At 40.7% G+C, this 15,587-nt stretch overlaps 1 protein-coding gene and 1 long non-coding RNA gene across 4 annotated transcripts in view; both read left to right on the plus strand.

Annotated features, from left to right (window-relative positions):
* creb5b (cAMP responsive element binding protein 5b) overlaps positions 1 to 15,587 on the plus strand; it is a 207,770-nt gene that overhangs the window by 153,566 nt on the left and 38,617 nt on the right. The gene's annotated exons all lie outside the window — the stretch shown is intronic.
* LOC133562045 (uncharacterized) overlaps positions 7,396 to 15,587 on the plus strand; it is a 9,544-nt gene continuing 1,352 nt past the window's right edge. Inside the window, exons 1-6 of one of the 2 annotated variants that reach the window (XR_009808826.1) lie at positions 7,396 to 7,505; positions 8,043 to 8,177; positions 11,321 to 11,396; positions 12,292 to 12,369; positions 12,903 to 12,980; positions 13,513 to 13,591. This is a non-coding gene — a long non-coding RNA (uncharacterized LOC133562045). Of the gene's footprint in view, positions 7,506 to 7,644; positions 8,178 to 11,320; positions 11,397 to 12,291; positions 12,370 to 12,902; positions 12,981 to 13,512; positions 13,592 to 15,587 lie in introns of those variants that run through there. The other variant, XR_009808825.1, reaches the window with a different exon arrangement.

Below are 15,587 nucleotides of genomic sequence, written 5' to 3' on the forward strand. Positions count from 1 at the left end.
TTATGTCACGCTTTTGTCTTGGGTTCCACAACGTTGCGTTTAGTTCAGTGGTTCTTAACCTTGTTTGAGGTACCGAACCCAATTAGTTTCATATACACATTCACCGAACCCTTTTTCGTGAAAAAAATACAAATGTTTTAATTCAAGACAAAGTTATGTGTTTTTGATAACACTTTAGTATGGAGAACATATTCTAAGTAACAAAGACTTAATTTAGAGGTTTTTGGACACTAGGGGAACATATTCTAAGTAACAAAGACTTAATTTGAAGTTATTCGGTTTAGGTTAGGGTTAATAAGCAACAATAATTAATGGTGAATTTTTTCCCAATACTCAAGTGTTACCATGTTTTATTACTGGTGCACAAAATTAGATTAGATAGATAGTACTTTATTTATTCCGTCAGGAGAGTTCCTTCAGGAAAATTAAAATTTTCAGCACAATCCCATTCAAGATCAGACAAACATTACAGGGAGACAGAACAGGATCGCTGACGGGTCTGCCGGCTTCCAGCGCCCCTTACAAAAAAGATGACATACAGGTAAACAAGGGGGGGGGAATGGGAGAAAAAAATAGAAGATTAAAATAAAATGAAAAAAATCGGTCTTAGCCTGGGCCCTGGAGTGGGGGTGCAGACTGAGGCCAAGGGAAAAAAAACAACAACTCATAGCCATAGTACACATCCCTCTTACATGTGTGTAAGAGGGAAACATCAAACATCAAAGAACACAGAGGACATTAAAGACATTAAAGCAGCAGATACAACCAGACACTTCTACATACAGCTATGAATAAAAAGTAAAATAAACATATACACTGTGGTGGCCTCTGCGGTGTTCCACGCCATTGTCCGCTGGGGAGGAGGGAGCATGGCCAGAGACAGAAGCAGACCCAACAAAGCAACCAAGACAGCCGACTCCACTCTCGGCCAGTGTCCAGTCCGCATGGATGAGCGAGGATACGTCCAAGGTGACTGAGGTGTCCGACACCTGCTCACCCAGAGTCGAGACACCGCGAAGCCTCTCCGTCCCAGCGCTCAGTGCTAGCTCCGCAGCCCTGTCCCCTCATCCGCACCTCCTCCAGTCCCTCCAAACTCTGCAGCCCTTTCCCCTCATCCGCATCTCCTCCAGTCCCTCCAAACAGACTCTGGTGTGGCAGAGACCCAGCAGCTGGTCTCCATGGCCAAAAGGCTCCCGGGAGGCAGATCCAGAAGTCCACAAAAAAAGCACCACAGAGGTCACGAAAGTGCCACCCCTTGTCACACAGTCCCAAAGGGTCCCGGACCAAAATGCAAAAAAATATAATAACACATGAAAACAAGAGGGAAACACAAAAGGATGACACAAGAGCACAGAGTTCCTGCCTACAGCAGCCACTACAGCAGCGCCATCTTGGAAAAAAAAATGAACCGTGCATGAACATCACCTTGTTCAAAGAACAAAACCAACACTAAACTCGCACTACACTGCATAAACTCACAACAAATTACACACCTGCAAATCAGTGTGACTTGTGCTGTTGCCATATCCATAATACGCCGATAGGGAGAAGTTTTTATTGAGACGATGACTCGGGTGTGTTTTGACCTCTGCCGAACCCCTGAGGCCGACTCACCAGACCCCTAGGGTTTGATCGAACCCAGGTTAAGAACCACTGGTTTAGTTGTATGTTTCATCTCTGTCCACTTCTTAATCATCAGCACTTAGCCTCCTCACAACAGCTATTTGACCTGCCTCTAGATTGCGACACTCTGGGACTGCTTTGGACAGACTAATTCAATTACTAAACCGATAGAGTCGCGCTGCCAGCTGGACTGCACTCTCAGACACACTGATAAACGAGCGCTCACTGTCGAGGGCTGATGCCGTGTAAAGGGAGTCGACGGGAGAAGTCCCCCCACGCCCCCTTCCTCCCTCTCCATTCTAACTGGAGGTTCTCACTCTTCACCTTCTTCTACCCTCTGCTATCCGGCGATAAGTGCGGTTGGCAAGCAGCGCTCAGATGTATATGCATGGCAACCATTTCACACAGCGTTATTATGTTGTGATAACGTGCACGCTGCCGATAAGCCTTGTGTCTGATTGGTTTCCTTTTTAACAAGTGGGGTGGGACTCGCCTCCCTGGTGCTGACTGACAAGTTGAAGGTTGATGGGGACGTGTTTCGTGAGAGCTGTCATCCTCAGAATTCATCCACAGGACGTTGTCCCCATCAACAGCGGTGACCGCGATGGATGTCTGTAAGCTCGAGTTAATCCATTTTCTGTTCTAGCAGCGGGATCCGTTGGATGTTTCGGTGGGGAGTATTTCAATACCGCTTACAGATTCCATAAAAAGAATTTGCCTTATCGCTATTTTTCTCGCTGTGGTTGGTAGTGTCATGGTGTCCTTGTGTGATGTGTGAGTATGATAATACCAAGACAGCTGCAGGCCTGAGGTTGCCTGCTGTGTGTTAGTGTGGCCTCTGTGGTATTTTAACCCCGGTGGTCACAACACAGAGGAGTTGATGCGTTGAGGCTAAAGTCAAGTTGGCTGCCAGGGCTGACATCTGTTGTAATTGGGGTAAAAATGTACAAAACAATATATCACTTGTAGCGATTGACCGAAATAGTTTTTATAGGGTTGATACCGATACTGATTATTAGTAGTCAATTTGGAGCAATATTAATTTGCACGGGGCTTCACGGTGGGAGAGGGGTTAGTGCGTCTGCCTCACAATACGAAGGTCCTGCGTAGTCCTGGGTTCAATCCCGGGTTCGGGATCTTTCTGTGTGGAGTTTGCATGTCCTCCTCGTGAATGCGTGGGTTCCATCCGGGTACTCCGGCTTCCTCCCACCTCCAAAGACATGCACCTGGGGATAGGTTGATTGGCAACACTAAATTGGCCCTAGTGTGTGAATGTGAGTGTGAATGTTGTCTGTCTATCTGTGTTGGCCCTGTGATGAGGTGGCGCCTTCTCCAGGGTCTAAACCATCTTCCGCCCGATTGTAGCTGAGATAGACACACAGTTCCACAGGTTGAAAAAAGAAGGCAAGGAAAGTAGAAAAGGTGGTTTCTTGCAGAACATCCACAAAGCCAATCTTTTCACGTATACCACTCCGTCTGGAAAGAGTGAGTAACTTTCCGTCCTGCTGATTGAAACAAACCATCCAGCTCTGGCGTTGGTCTTCCTTTAGTAATTATCTCCTGCTTCGCTTGAAAGTCCACTTTAGAAAACGGTTTAAGTGCGGAAATGTAGTCATCCATGTTGAAAGTCGGGGTGCACGAGACGGAAAAAATAAGTCGCTGTGGCACTTAACCGCTGAGGCCACCATATGTCTGGGATCATGAGCGCCCCGCCCCTATCGTGAGGCACGAGAACTGTTCGCCTCACCTCAGACTTTTTTCTCTGCCGTTTTGATGGCTCAACCAACACACAAAACATGTTACCCGCTGCGGCACTTGACTCGCTTACGCCACCGTATGTCTCTGATCATGAGCGCCCCCATCGTGAGACACGAGAACTGTTTGCCTCACCTCAGACTTTTTTCTCTGCCGTTTTGAACGCTCAGCAACACACCAGACAAGAACGCGCCCTGGCCGCACGGCAGACAGAGAAGTTTACGAGGAATTGCGAAAATTCAGCGATTTTAAAGAAAAAATAATCCAAATTGGTGAAGCTAAATTAAACTAAACTAACAATTACAATTATTTTATCATTATATATTTTATTTCTTTGCATGATCACAGGTGTGGCACTGCCTCCCCTGACCGCACGTTACTGGAATGTTGTCTGTCTATCTGTGTTGGCCCTGTGATGAGTTAGCGACTTGTCCAGGGTGTACGCCGCCTTCCGCTCGAATGCAACTGAGATAAGCTGTAGCACCCCCCGTGACCCGAAAAGGGACAAGCTGTAGAAAATGGATGAATGGATAGTATATGCCACTAAACGGCTAGACAAGGATTTAAGTTGTTGTTTTAACACATCATTTTAGGATACGTAGGGCACAGGGCCTGATTTACTAAAGGTTGGCATGTACTTAAACACGTGCAAACGTGAGAGCACACGCCAAGGTGATCTACTAAACGTTTAGTGTGTTAAGTGGATTGCGTCTGTTAAGTGAGTAGAATAAGGCGTGCAATTCATTTTGCGTCTCTGTCTTCATTCATATGCAAAATTGATGCCGATCATCCAAACGTCCACAATAATAGGAGAAGAAAATGCTATTATAATCATTTAGCACGTGCTCTGTGATTCATCAATCACCGTTTTATGAGCACTTTTTTGCGTTTTAAGGACGTCCAAACTGACCGCTGCAAAGACAAGAATCCTGTGTCATACTTGTGTGTGTGTGTGTGTGTGTGTGTGTGTGTGTGTGTGTGTGCGTGTGTGTGTGTGTGTGTGTGTGTGTGTGTGTGTGTGTGTGTGTGTGTGTGTGTGTGTGTGTGTGTGTGTGTGTGTGTGTGTGTGTGTGTGTGATGCGATGCACAGCCTCGCGCACAGAATTAAGTGTCAGTGTGCATATGTTTCTGTTGCCAAAATTGTGATTCAGAAAAAGTATTACAGATTATAGATGTGTACTGCTGGTTCAAACCCATTGCACACATGATGAATGTGCAGAAAGTGATCAAGTGTCGTTGTGGTAAAATCCTTGTTTAAAATTAAGCGGTTTACACCACTTGTCAATTGCACAAGCAATCTTTGTGAATCACATGCAACACGTTCAGTCATAATTTGCACTATTTTATTTTTTGCACACACTGTTTAACACGTGGTATTTAGATCTTAGTAAATCAGAATGTTTTATGCTGCGGTAACGCTATGGTTATCAATAACATCTGGGGATTTTACAACCACCTTTATTACGTGTGTCTAATGTTGTGGGTCAGAGGAGCATTAAAATTTGCATTTAAAAATATGGGATTTCACTACATCACAATAACTCGCCAAAGCCGCGAGTCTTGCAGACGGAGGCTTCTCAAACGACTCCATCACTGCAGGAGCAAAAACAAAGCCGGATCTGTAAAATGCCAGGAAAGAAGGACAAACACTTGATTTCCCGGCAAAAAAGAAATTGTGTTTGATACGAGCATCAGTTCCTAATAAACATAACATGGTGTAAGAGTTCAGGACTACATGCCGACAATGACCAAAGAATGGCAAAGCGTTGGAGGCAGCACCTTTAACACTTTCGGGCGTTACAAAACCTCTGGTGTCCAGTTAGAAAGCCAGAGACAAAGGAAAGAAACACACAGACTTAGCAATTTAACAGTCATCGCCACGTTATTACATTTATTTTAACTTATTGTTTAATGGATTAACGTATTGACTACCAGGCCAGTACTACAATTGTATTAAATTTTTTAATGCCTCTGGACATCTCATTTAATGCTTTTTAATTCCATTTTAGGCTTCAATTTTCACAAAATCCATTTGATGACATTTAATGCTTATTAATGCCCCGCAAAAACCCTCAGGCGGTTCATAGCAGATAAAATTAAACCCACCCTTGGTCAAAGAAGCCGTAATGACATCAAAATCGCACAAAGGAAAAGAGATGCGTAAGATCGGGGCATCATGGCCAATGTGGCCGTGGTGCATGTCATTTTCCCAGGGGCACACGACCAAACTAAGAGGCATTGAGAGTCATGGCCATCGCGGCGGCTGTGATATTGCAGAGAAATGGGGGCAGCTGAGCAGACTGGAGAAGAATTATCACAAGAACTCAAATAAATGCCCTGTCAGATATCAAAACAAATTTGGTGAGTATTATTGACAATGAGAGTAATTTTTATTCTTAAATAAAACAAAAAAAAAGGGAGATTTTCTCATACAGGGCAAAAAGATGATTGAGCAGTGGTTAGTACTATATACTGTACTTTACTAATGATTATTATTGTTTTAGTACTAAATACTGCTATCATATGTGTTTATACAGTATCTGCTGATGTAGTTCTGTTGTAGCAAAAAAACTACCAAAAAATAAAAGCCTATACCAATTAAAAAGGCCGATACGATATACTTCAAAGTGCCAAATATCGGCGCCGTTAATCAGTCAATCTCTAATCTTTTGTGTCACTATGTGAGGAATTTCTCTCATGACAAAACTGAAACTATGCTCAGCCAAAACAGGCTCAGCAAGGTCATCATTGTCTCTAAAATAGTTTGTATATAGTTAATATGCAGGAATTGGCCCTGCGACGAGAAGTGACTTGTCCAGCGTGTACTCCGCCTTCCGCCCGAATGCAGCTGATATAGGCTCCAGCAGCCCCCGCGACCCCAAAAGGGGTGGAAAATGGATGGATGCAGGAATTAAGAATGTAGAGAAGACTTCTGGTAAAAAGCTTTCCACAAGCAACAACTAGTGTGCGTTTGTCAAAGTGACATATGGGGACATTTTTATGAAATTTCACCTTACATATGAGGACCTGTTGAAATATGGGGACATTTTCCATGTCCCCATATTTCCCGCAATGCTATCGTGTTCTAGACCCTCCCAGCATGTTCCCAGACCAAAAATCTCTGAAGTCTTCATTTGTCAAATTTTCAGAAAAAGTGTGTGAAAGTGTGTTTAATTTTTTTGCTCACCTTCGATTTTGCCCCTAGTGGCCATCTTTGCTATTATGACACACACACACACACACTTGTCCTCATATGTCATATGTCCTCATATGTCATGTGGGTCAGAAACTCACACACTCCAACATTTTGAAAAACCTCTAATCATTACAGCAATAAACATACTTTTGAAATCTAAATCAAATAACACATTTTCAACTGATCTGATGATCTCAACCTTTTGTATGTTAGTTTTATCTATTCATTTGGTTTATCTGGAGAGGATTTGGGCTAGACAATTAGTAATAAAGGGATTATGGTGATGATTTAATTGGTTTGATTCAGTATTTTACTGTATTGGGCTTTTTGCTATTATGTTGACTAAAATACAATGCCGCACAATAATTAATTTAAATGTGCCTGAAATGTAGGTTTTTGCATAAACCTTGATTGAGACTAAGGCAATAATTCAAATGCAATTCAAACTACATACAGTATTTAATATTTTCAAATGGTTACAATAGCACATGATTTAGGTATTTTTATCTTTGGGACAAATTTTGGATTCAATTGGCGATTGTTTTTGGAGGTATTCACTTTACATTGTGTTCAAGATGGTTACTTCCGCCCACTCTGAAGAGTCTCGGCGTCTGATTGGTCCAATTTTCAGTTAGGCGCCGCCTGATTGGCCGCTGGACGATGTCTCCTCCTAACAGAGGGCTAAATCACTAGTTAACTATTTTCATCATGGAAGTTATACAGCTCATGTATCACACTTAATATTGAATGTATATATAAAAAGGGTTTTCCAAAAGGACCATTTATAATTGAAATACACAACTTCACACACGATTTTGAGCACAACAGAGCGCTCAGTGAACATCACTTCCGGGACCTGCATCACCGGAGGGGGACATCTATCTTGGTCACAAACCATCTTTGACAGTCTTCGACAGCATGGTTGAATCAGGTGAGCATAAACTGGAGTTTAACGTAATTAAATAGACCAATGTTTTTTAACATAGGAAAATACTTCATTATAATCAACAGTTAAATGTTGTTGTTATTAATTGCAATCAGATTTGATTTTATGAGGTTAAATTAAGCATCTCAGTTCTGGGCCAAGGCCAAGGCATTTAACATTTTTTTTTTAAAGTTGCATGGAAGATTATAAGTAGCAGTGATTGTCACACACACACTAGGTGTGGTGAAATTATTCTCTGCATTTGACCCATCACCCTTGATCACTATGCTAGTAAACATTTTCTTAATTTTAAACAAGACAGACTAGAGTTCTTCAAATTGTTTATACTTTTTTTCAAATACAAATATTTCAAGCTGATAAGCACTGTGGACTTGGCATGTTACTGATATTGTTACATTACTACTTTGTTTGAGAAGCTTCATGTCTGCATTGAGCCTAAATTTAACAGTTTTTGAAGGGTTTAGTTCTTTGTTTTATTTCTGTGTCACTGACTTTTTTCATTTTTATGTGTGGATTTGTTAGGCGCATCAACACATGATATAGACATCGTGCCCAAAAGAAGAGCGAGACGTAATCCTGAGGCTGAAGCTACCGAGTTTATTTGATCTGGATGTGACAAGTCTTGTTTTAAGGCCCAGTGGATCAATGATTGGAAAGGTATGTCTTGTTATGTAACATATCAATGGTAACTGTATCAACATCTCATTTGGATCATTTCCTTACAGTCTAATAGAGGTTGTATTATATGGCTTTAATTAGAAGTGTTTGGAATAACAGCGTTCCACGTCCCAAGAGCTAGCTTCTGTAGCCGAGGATCGGACCGCCAAGTGCCCTGCCTTCGGCTGCCGCCCAGCTCACAATGCACCCGACCTCTATGGCCCCTCGGAGTCTTGTTCACGAGTGGGGGAAGAGTGGATGGTGAGATCGACAGGCGGATCGGTGCGGCGTCTTCAGTAATGCGGACGTTGTATCAATCCGTTGTGGTGAAGAAGGAGCTGAGCCGGAAGGCAAAGCTCTCAATTTACCGGTCGATCTACGTTCCCATCCTCACCTATGATCATGAGCTTTGGGTCATGACCGAAAGGATAAGATCACGGGTACAAGCAGCCGGAATGAGTTTCCTCCGCCGTGTAGGGGTGCTCTCCCTTAGAGATAGGGTGAGAAGCTCTGCCATCCGGGAGGAACTCAAAGTAAAGCCGCTGCTCCTCCACATGGAGAGGAGCCAGATGAGGTGGTTCGGCCATCTGGTCAGGATGCCACCCGAACGCCTCCCTAGGGAGGTGTTTAGGGCACGTCCAACCGGTAGGAGGCCACGGGGAAGACCCAGGACACCTTGGGAAGATTATGTCTCCCGGCTGGCCTGGGAACGCCTCGGGATCCCCCGGGAAGAGCTAGACGAAGTGGCTGGGGAGAGGGAAGTCTGGGCTTCCCTGCTTAGGCTGCTGCCACCGCGACCCCACCTCGGAAAAGCGGAAGATGATGGATGGATGGATGGATGGTATAACAGCGGTATATGAAAACGATGTTACTAATGCTGTTACTTTTACCGGTAACGAGTAATCTAATAACTTTTATGTACGCTACAACGCTGTTACGATGCGTTTTATGTAATGTGGCATGCTACTTTTGATGTGATTGTATGTCAACAAGACAGCGTTAGAAGCACAAAAGGTTTAGTGCAGGTAATATCTTTTTACTAATGAAAGCAACCCCTGGAAGTAATTACGAACACGATATCAAATAGAAAGAGGCCTCATCCACACGCGAACAAAAACATTCAACAGAACTATCTTAACTGCCACTGCTAAGCTAAAAAATACAGCTGAACTATTCTGCTGTGTCTGGGCGCTGAAGTCCCACGTCACTTGGGAAAAGGCACAGCTTTTTAAAGGCACACACACACTCTGCTCTCATGAAATGTCTCTCAACTGCATATGCTAGATATTTAAAACTTTTCTTTTTCAAGTAACACATTAATTACAAACCCCGTTTCCATATGAGTTGGGAAATTGTGTTAGATGTAAATCCAAACGGAATAATTTTTTTTACAAATAATAATTAACTTAGAATTTCATGGCTGCAATATGTGCCAAAGTAGTTGGGAGAGGGCATGTTCACCACTGTGTTACATCACCTTTTCTTTCAACAACACTCAATAATCGTTTGAACTGAGGAAACTAATTGTTGAAGCTTGGAAGGTGGAATTCTTTCCCATTCTTGTTTTATGTAGAGCTTCAGTCGTTCAACAGTCCGGGGTCTCCTCTGTCGTATTTTACGCTTCATAATGCACCACACATTTTTGATAGGACTGCAGGCCGGCCAGGAAAGTACCTGCACTCTTTTTTATGAAGCTGAACACGTGCTGAATGTGGCTTGGCATTGTCTTGCTGAAATAAGCAGGGGCGCACATGAAAAAGTTGGCGCTTAAATGGCAGCAAATGTTGTTCCAAACAGATGGGTAACTTACAGATGTGTAAGTTACCCATGCCTTGGGCACTAATACACCCCCATACCATCACAGATGCTGGCTTTTCAACTTTGCGTCGATAACAGTCTGGATGGTTCGCTTCCCCTTTGGTCCGGATGAAACGGTGTCGAATATTTCCCCAAAAAATTTGAAATGTGGGCTCGTTAGACCACAGAACACCTTTCCACTTTGCATCAGTCCATCTTAGATGATCTCGGGCCCAGAGAAGCCGGCGGCGTTTCTGGATGTTGATAATTGGCTTTCGCTTTGCATAATAGAGCTTTAACTTGCACTTACAGATGTAGCAACAAACTGTATTTAGTGACAGTGGTTTTCTGAAGTGTTCCTGAACTCATGTGGTGATATCCTTTAGAGATTGATGTCGGTTTTTGATAGAGTGCCGTCTGAGGGATCGAAGGTCACGGTTATTCAATGTTAGTTTCCAGACATGCCGGTTACGTGAAGTGATTTCTCCAGATTCTCTGAACCTTTTGATGATATCATGGAGCGTAGATGTTGAAATCAGTAAATTTCTTGCAATTGCACTTTGAGAAATGTTGTTCTTAAACTGTTTGACTATTTGCTCACGCAGTTGTGGACAAAGGGGTGTACCTCGCCCCATCCTTTCCTGTGAAAGACTGAGCATTTTTTGGGAAGCTGTTTTTATACCCAATCATGGCACCCACCTGTTCCAAATTAGCCTTCACACCTGTGGGATGTCCCAAATAAGTGTTTGATGAGCATTTCTTAACTTTATCAGTATTTATTGCCACCTTTCCCAACTTGTTTGTTGCGTGTTGCTAGCATCAAATTCTAAAGTTAATGATTATTTGCACCAAAAAAATGTTTATCAGAGTGAACATCAAATATGTTGTCTTTGTAGCATATTCAACTGAAAATGATTTGCAAATCATTGTATTCTGTTTATATTTACATCTAACACCATTTCCCAACTCATATGGAAACGGGGTTTGTACTTAATTTAATAATTATTTACATTTATGAAAGAGTAATTCTGTTTGTAATTGAATTTTTAGTCAAGTAACGACTATTATTATTCCTTTTTAAAACAGATATTCCAAACATTGTTAATTGATAAACTGTTTTATCAGGATATGGTGTATTTGCTCTTGCATCAATTTAAAAAGGTTCTTTTGTGGTCGAGTACCGAGGGAAGTTCATCTCAAGACATGAGCGGGACAAGAGACAGAAACCCTCTACAAATATCTTTACTATTTATCTGGCATTATATGCTCATAATGTTAACAACAAAAAGTGCTGATAATGTTATAATTAATAAGTTCTAACATTATTTTTATGTGTTTTGTTGCAGACACCAACTGTTGATGTTCTATCTCAACATTCTCCAGATTCATGTGAGCGATAAACCGACTTCATCCCTCCAACAGGTTATTACTTGACTATTTTACTATCCATCCATCCATCCATTTTCTACTACCTGTCCCTTTTTTGGGTTGGCGGGGTGTGCTTGAGCCTATCTGAGCTGCATTCGGGCGGAAGGCGGAGTACACCCTGGACAAGTCGCCACCTCATTACACGGCCAACACAAATAGACAACATTCACACTCACATTCACACACTAGGGCCAATTTAGTGTTGCCAATCAACCTATCCCCAGGTGCATGTCTTTGGAGGTATGATGAAGCCGGAGTACCCGGAGGGAACCCACGCAGTCACGGGGAGAACATGCAAACTCCACACAGAAAGATCACGAGCCCAGGATTTAACGATTTGTGACGCACATGCACTAACCCCTGTTCCACCGTGCTGCCCTATATCTGCTAAAAACTTGACACAACCTATACTTCAAAAGACATTTAATCCTTTTAACCTCTCACAGATCAGTTTATATGACAACATTTTTTAAGCGTACATCCATGTTAGTCTGTGGAATTTACAACTCATGTTTAGCAAAACAGGAGATGTTACAGGTCAGCAACATGAATTCTATATGTGATCACTTGTCATGTACTCATATTGTTTGAACTAAAAAAGACTTCAGTGTGTTTCATATAAGGTCCTCATATTTTTCTGAACCACATTAGTGTGTGTTACAATGTTTAATTCAAAGCTTTAAAATGAGTGTTTCAATCCAGGTCCTCATATTTTCTGAACCACATTTTAGTGAATGTTACATTCTTAAATAATAGTCTAAGAGCTAAAACGCTATAATAATCTTTACTGTTTATGTAGAATTATATGCTCAGAATATTAACAACCAAAAGTGGTTGTTAATGTTATAATTAATTAGTTCTGACATTATATTTTTGTGTTTTGTTGCAGACACCAACTGTTGGGGTTCTATCTCAACATTCTCCAGATTCAGATGTGAGCGATAAACCGACTTCATCCCTCCAACAGGTTATTACAAGTCTATTTTTACTATATCTGCTCTAAATGTGACCCAACCTATATTTTGAAAGACATTTATTAATTTTAATCTCTCACAGATCAGTTTATATGACAACTTTTTCGTAAGGGTACATCCATGTTAGTCAGTAAGGAGTTTGGAACTCATGTTTAGCAAAACAGGAGATGTTACAAGTCAACAACATACATTCTACATGTGACCACTCGTCATGTCCTTATATTGTTTGAACCAAGAAAGACTTAGGTGTGTTTCATATAAGGTCCTCATATTTTCTAAACCAGATTAGTGTGTGTTACAATGTTAATGTCCAAGCTTTAAAATGAGTGTCTCAATTCAGGTCCTCATATTTTCTGAACCCGATTTTAGTGTGTTTTATATTCTTAATTAATTGTCTAAGAGCTGAAACTCTGTAATAATCTTTACTATTTATCTGGCATTGTGTGCTGAGAGTTTCATCAACAAAAAGTGCTGATAATGTTATAATTAATTAGTTCTGACATTATATTTTTGTGTTTTGTTGCAGAAACCAACTGTTGAGGTTCCATCTCAACATTCTCCGGATTCAGATGTGAGCCATTAACTGACTTCATCCCTCCAACAGGTTATTACATGTCTATTTTTACTATATCTGCTCTAAATTTGACCCAACCTATATTTTGAAAGACATTTATTTATTTTAATCTCTCACAGATCAGTTTATATGACAACTTTTTCGCAAGGGTACATCCATGTTAGTCAGTAGAAAGTTTAGAACTCATGTTTAGCAAAATAGGAGATGTTACAAGTCAACAACATAAATTCTACATGTGAGCACTCGTCATGTCCTTATATTGTTTGAAGCAAGAAAGACTTAGGTGTGTTTCATATAAGGTCCTCATATTTTCTGGACCAGAAAATGTGTGTTACAATGGTAATGTCAAAGCTTTAAAATGAGTGTCTCAATTCAGGTCCTCATATTTTCTGAACCAGATTTTTGTGTGTGTTACATTCTTAATGAATTGTCTAAGAGCTGAAACTCTGTAATAATCTTTACCCTTTATCTGGCATTGTATGCTCAGATTTTTATCAACAAAAAGTGGTGAGAATGTTATAATTAATTAGTTATGACATTATATTTTTGTGTTTTGTTGCAGAAACCAACTGTTTGAGGTTCTATCTCAACATTCTCTAGATTCAGATGACAGCCATAAACCGACTTCATCCCTCCAACAGGTTATTACATGTCTATTTTTACTATATCTGCTCTAAATTTGACCCAACCTATATTTTGAAAGACATTTATTAATTTTAATCTCTCACAGATCAGTTTACACGACAACATTTTCGTAAGGGTACATCCATGTTAGTCAGTAGGGAGTTTGGAACTCATGTTTAGCAAAACAGGAGATGTTACAAGTCAACAACATAAATTCTACATGTGAGCACTCGTCATGTCCTCATATTGTTTGAACCAAGAAAGACCTAGGTGTGTTTCATATAAGGTCCTCATATTTTCTGAATCAGATTAGTGTGTGTTAAAATGTTAATGTCAAAGCTTTAAAATGAGTGTTTCAATTCAGAAAATGCAGTGCCTCTTGTTTACAGCCGGTTTCTGCAGCGCTGTTTTCATTGATCAAAGTATTTTTTCGGTGGTCGTGTTTTTGGTACATAACTTGTAAATAATGCGCAAATAATAGGCTATATATATATATATAAATACATTAAAACCCCGTTTCCATTTGAGTTGGGAAATTGTGTTAGATGTACATATAAACAGGATACAATGATTTGCAAAGAATTTTCAACCCCAATTCTGTTGAATATGCTACAAAGACAACATATTTGATGTTAAAACTGCTAAACAATTTTTTTGCAAAGAATTTAGGGATTTTACCATCTACGGTCCGTAAAATTATCAAAAGGTTCAGAGAATCTGGAGAAATCACTGCACGTAAGCGATGTACTGCATTAAAAACCGACATCAGTGTGTAAAAGATATCACCACATGGGCTCAGAAATACTTCAGAAAACCACTGTCAGTTACTACAGTTGGTCGCTACATCTGTAAATGCAAGTTAAAACTCTACTATGCAAAGCAAATGCCATTTATCAACAACACAGAGGAACGCCGCGGGCTTCGCTGGGCCCGAGCTCATCTAAGATGGACTGATGCAAAGTGGAAAAGTGTTCTGTGGTCTGACGAGTCCACATTTCAAATTATATATGGAAATTGTGGACGTGGTGTTCTCCGGAACAAAGAGGAAAATAACCATCCGGCGCAAAGTTCAAAAGCCAGCATGTGTGATGGTATGGGGGTGTATTAGTGCCCAAAGCATGGGTAACTTACACATCTGAGAAGGCACCATTAATGCTGAATGGTCCATACAGGTTTTGGAGCAACATATGTTGTCATCCAAGCAACATTATCATGGACGCCCCTGCTTATTTCAGCAAAACAATGCCAAGCCACGTGTTACAACAGCGTGTCTTCGTAGTAAAAGAGTGCGGGTACTTTCCTGGCCCGCCTGCAGTACAGACATGTCTCCCATCGAAAATGTGTAGCGCATTATGAAGCGTAAAACACGACAACTTAAGCTGTACATCAAGCAAGAATGGTAAAGAATTCTACTTTCAACGCTTCAACAATTAGTTTCCTCAGTTCCCAAACGTTTATTGAGTGTTGTTAAAAGAAAAGGTGATGTAACACAGTGGTGAACATGCCCTTTCCCAACTACTTTGGCACGTGTTGCAGCCATGAAATTCAAAGTTAATTATTATTTGCAAAAAAAAAAAAGTTTGAGTTTGAACATCAAATATGTTGTCTTTGTAATGCTTTCAATTGAATATGGGTTGAAAAGGATTTGCAAATCATTGTATTCAGTTTATATTTACATCTAACACAATTTCCCAACTTTTATGCAAACGGGGTTTGTATATATATTAGGGCTGGGCAATGATTAAAATTTTTAATCGAAGTTAATCGCACTATTTATCTTATTAATCGCGATTAAATGCATTGTATACGCAAAGCCCAATAATGAATTCAAAAGTAGTGTGTAGTGCACCTTTATTGGAATATTCTCCCACATGAACAAAAGCGCCAAAACATTTGTTGAGCAAACACAATTTAAATCAGTCCTTGTTAAACAGTAGCAGTTAAATAGCAAATTTTATGAAAATCAACTCAAAAAATGTAAATACAAACATTTAAGCTTATTGCCACTGCCAG

Source organism: Nerophis ophidion, linkage group LG11 (assembly GCF_033978795.1).
Source record: "Nerophis ophidion isolate RoL-2023_Sa linkage group LG11, RoL_Noph_v1.0, whole genome shotgun sequence".
NCBI classification, from domain to species: domain Eukaryota; kingdom Metazoa; phylum Chordata; class Actinopteri; order Syngnathiformes; family Syngnathidae; genus Nerophis; species Nerophis ophidion.